Here is a 4522-nt window from a genome sequence, read left to right on the forward strand (position 1 = left end):
GGGGGCGGGGGAAGAGAACCTCGGGGGAAGAGGCCTCATACAATTGGTGGAAATCTTTGTCCATCAGCTCGCGCCCAGCCCCTGAAGGGTAGAGCCTAAGTTTTCTTTTTATTTTTATTTCTTAAACTGCTTTTCATTTAAAGAAGACCGAGGGAAGACGGGCGTGGTGGCGCATGCCTTTAATCCCAGCACTCGGGAGGCAGAGGCAGGCGGATCGCTGTGAGTTCGAGGCCAGCCTGGTCTACAAAGTGAGTCCAGGATGGCCAAGGCTACACAGAGAAACCCTGTCTCGAAAAACCAAAAAAAAGAAGACCGAGGGAAGGAGAGCTCACTTTCCGTTTTTCTAACGATAGTGAAACTGTTAAAAGTGGATTCCCCTCGCCTTTCCCTTATGCTTTGTTAAGGAATATAGGAGCTTATCAATGATTTCAAAATGTTGTCCCCAGAATTCTGAAGCCTGTAAGAGCCAAGAGTTTATAAATATTCTCTTACAGAGTTGAGCAGTTTGTCTTCAATGGTTAAAAAAATAACTTGCACAAGTCCCCCAACTTGAAACCACTCCAATAAATTGCCCCAAAGTATAAATCGTCACATAAGATTTTACAAACAGCCAGCCTGATCTACAAAGTGAGTCCAGGACAGCCAAGGCTACACAGAGAAACTCCTCCTCGAAAATCAAAATAAAATAAAATAAATAAAAAGATTTTGCAAATAGCCAGGTGTGTTGGCTCATGCCTTTAATCCAAGCACTCGGGGAGGCAGATGCTGAGAAACCCTGTCTCAAAATAAAATAAAATAATAAAATAAAATACTTTGCAGTGCTGGGTATTGAACCGACGGCCTCGTGCAAGCACTCCACCAAGAGACCTACATCCCCAGCCTCAAATTTTGCATTTTGGAGTATACAGGGTGGGGCTGGAGAGATGACTCAGCTGTTTGGAGCACTGGCTGCTCTTCCAGAGGACTTGGGCTCAATTCCAAAGCACCCAAATGGCATTTCAATATTGTAACTCCTGTTCCAGAGGATCTGACACCCTTATACAGACGTGCATGCAGTCAAAACACCAATGTATATGAAATAAAAGTAAATAAATTATAAAGTATGCATGCAGAACCATACACGTAACTACTATCATGTTGTATATAAATGAGCCCATGGTCTTGCCCTTTGAGAGGAAAAAAAAAAAATCCAAACAACTCTTGCTTGTTTTGGTGGTTTTTGTTTTTGTTTTCTTTTGGTTTCTTAAGACAGGGTTTCTCTGTGTAGCCTTGCCTGTCCTGAACTCACTTTGTAGACTAGGCGGACCTCAAACTCACAGAGATCCACCTGCCTCTGCCTCCTGAGTGTTGGGATTATAGGCATGCGCCATTGTGCCCAGCTATTAATGGGGTTTTAAAAATGATTGATTTTTATTATTTTTATTTATGTATAGTTATGTGCATGTGTATGCATGTGGGTACATACATGAGCCTACAGGTACTTTCAGAACCTAAGGGCTTCAGAGCCCCTGGAGCTGGAGTTACAAATGGTTACAAATGCCTTACATGGGTGCTGGGAACACACTGAAAAGCAGCAAGTGGTCTTAACCATTAAGCCATCTCTCCAGGCCCTTGTTTTTTTGTTTTTTAGGACAAGATCTTACTCTGTAGCTTAGACTGGCCTCGAATTCACTATGTAGACTAGGGTTGTTCACACTCAAAGTGAGCCTACTGCTTCCATCTCCAGAATGCTGGGATTATAGGTGTGAGCTAACACCACCAGCTAGAACTCAAATTCCTTACTGAGATTATTATTATCTTCCCATGGTGATTTATAAGCAAGCCTCCCTGAACTAGGTAGTATCTTCCCACGTGTCTCCCTTCTCTCCTGCCTTTGAGAGTCCCAAATTTGTTTCCTTGGTGGCATCATTTCTCCATAGATGCATTGTCCTCTTGTTGTCAATGCTATATATGGAAGAAATCCAAGCCACTACTATTTTATTTTTAAGACAGGTGTTTCAGGATATGTGATCCCATTGTGATCCCTGGGATTGTGAACTGCAAATCCCTGCTTCTTGTGGTTGAGCCCTAACACACACCTTTAAGCCAAGAACTTTCTGTTTGTTGTAAACAGGTGATTGAGGTGTGGCTCAGCCAGCCAAGCACACACCTTTAAGCCAAGAGCTTTCTGTACACAGAATTTAATAAAATCAACTCTAGGTCAAGAGGTGGAGCAAGAAACTAGCTAACAGGGATTAAGAGGAGGAGCAATTGAGTTGTATTTAAGACAGCATGTAGAAGTAGAAGGGGCTTTTAGCTCTTGAGCTTCTTGACCTTTGGCTTTTGACCTTTGACCTTCAAGCTAGCAAGCCTTGGTATTTTGCCCTTTTCTTCCTGGGCTGTGAGCTGAGCTAGTGAGCCTTTATGGCCTTTTCATTCAGGACAGTGAGCTGAAGAGGAAAATCATCTGGGTGCTTTCTCTGCCTCTCTGAGCTAGCAGGTTTTCACTCCAGCATCTGGCTCCAGAGTTTTTATTGGTAAAATATAACAATTGGGATTTTTCTTTTAAAACAACAGACAGGGTTTTCTTTATAACTCAGACCAGCCTAAAACTCAAAATCCTCCTGCCTCAGCCTACTGAGCACTGGGAATACAAGTGGAGTCACCGTAACTAGCTAGGCCCCTGCTTTGAGATGCTTTCCACGGAGTTTTCTCCCACATGCTGTACACTTTGTTTTTCTCCAAGGAGTCTGTTCCAACTGTGAGCTTAAAAGGATACAGGAAAATTATATTATATTTACATTTCCTCACCCAAAGCCATTAAACAAATCATGACTGGATTTCCTTTCAGAATGTTTAGAATATTTGCTTTTCACTGAGCTTGGAGTACTCGTGACAGCTGGAAATCGTGTGTGTGTGTGTGTGTGTGTGTGTGTGTGTGTGTGTGTGTGTGTGTATGTGTATGTGTGTGTGTGTATTTGGGTAATAGGGAAAATCTAATAGAGGTGTTGGCTCTTCATGCCTACTCAAACAGCAGGAAACGGCTTCCCTGCTGTGGACTCCCTTTGTAAACTTTGTAAACTCTCATGACAGGAAGCCCAAGCTCAGGACTTGAAATCCCACCAATATTCACACTGGAAAAGTCCACCCTGGAAAAATCTGCCCCAAAAGAAACCCTATATAAAGGCTGTTTGCTCAGTTCCTGGAGCGGAGGCAGCCACAGCTGGATTTGTCCCACCCGATAAATAAATCCCTTTTATGCGATTTGCTGCCAGGTGTGATTCTCATGGAAAGAAGTCAAGAAGCAATGAATGGAAAAAGTGGAGCGGAGCAGGGTGAAGCTCCTGAGAGTGTCAGTGCCTCTGCTGAGGAGGCCCACCTCTCAAGAGTCCTGTGGTTCCTGGGCTTCCATGTCTCAGGGTGCCCTTCCACTGGGACACTGTCTCCTCTCAGAGCTGTGTGCTCCCAGGATACCTTTCCGTCCAAGCAGGAAGGCCAACAAGAGGACCCAGAGAAGGCACTCTATAGACCTATATATAATCTCTAGGAAGGCCAACAAGAGGACCCAGAGAAGGCACTCTACAGACCTATATACAATCTCTACCCAGATCTCTAATTTCTGAATTGGGCATTGGAGAGCAGGCTTGAAGTAAATGAACATGTTTCAAATGTTGCTAAACACAAGAAAGAAAATAAAACTGGGTGCGGTGGCACAGGCCTGTAATCCCAGCACTCCAGAGGCAGAGGCAACTGGATCTCTGTGAGGTCAAGGATGGTCAAGGTTATTACACAGAGAAACTGTGCCCCCCAAAAAACAAAACAAAACAAAAGATACAAGTCCCTGCATTTACCATTACTACTGTTAGGTAATAAACACCCCAACACTCAGTGGCTTAAGACAGGAACATATTTGTTTAGCTCATGTTTTTGTGAATTGGCAGTGGGGTGGACTCAGCTGGGTACTCCTTTGGTCTTAACTGGGCTCACTCATGCAGTTGGGTCATTTGCCTGGCTGGCTGGCTGGCTTAATATGAACTCAGATGGAACCGTCTGCCTCTGCTCTGTGTAGTTCCTCGGCTTCTAGCATGCCTACCAGCCTTGCTCATGGAAGGGCACTGTTTCAAGAGATGGAGTAAACATTTTAAAGCCTTTTGAAGCCCAGACTTGGCAGTGGTCTACATTCTCCTGACATAATCAAGCCATTATGCCACCTCAGATTCAAATGCTGGAGAGGTAAAGGGCACTTCTTGATAGGAGCCATCAAATCACAAGAGGTGTGAGCCAGGGGCAGTGGCACACGTCGTGTAATCTCAGTACTTAGAGAGGCAGAAGCAGGCCAATCTCTGTGAGTTCGAGGCCAGTCTGGTCTACAAAGCGAGTCCAGCACAGCCAAGGATATACAGAGAAACCATGTCTCAAACGCCCCCCACCAAAAAAAAAAGATAAAAAGAAGTGTGAACACAAAACCATTTGTCAGGTTTTGCAAATAATGTACATTTGGTGTTTTGCCTGCGTGTATGTCTGTTGGATATCCTGGAATAAG

Source organism: Acomys russatus, chromosome 26, assembly GCF_903995435.1.
Source record: "Acomys russatus chromosome 26, mAcoRus1.1, whole genome shotgun sequence".
In the NCBI taxonomy this organism is placed as follows: domain Eukaryota; kingdom Metazoa; phylum Chordata; class Mammalia; order Rodentia; family Muridae; genus Acomys; species Acomys russatus.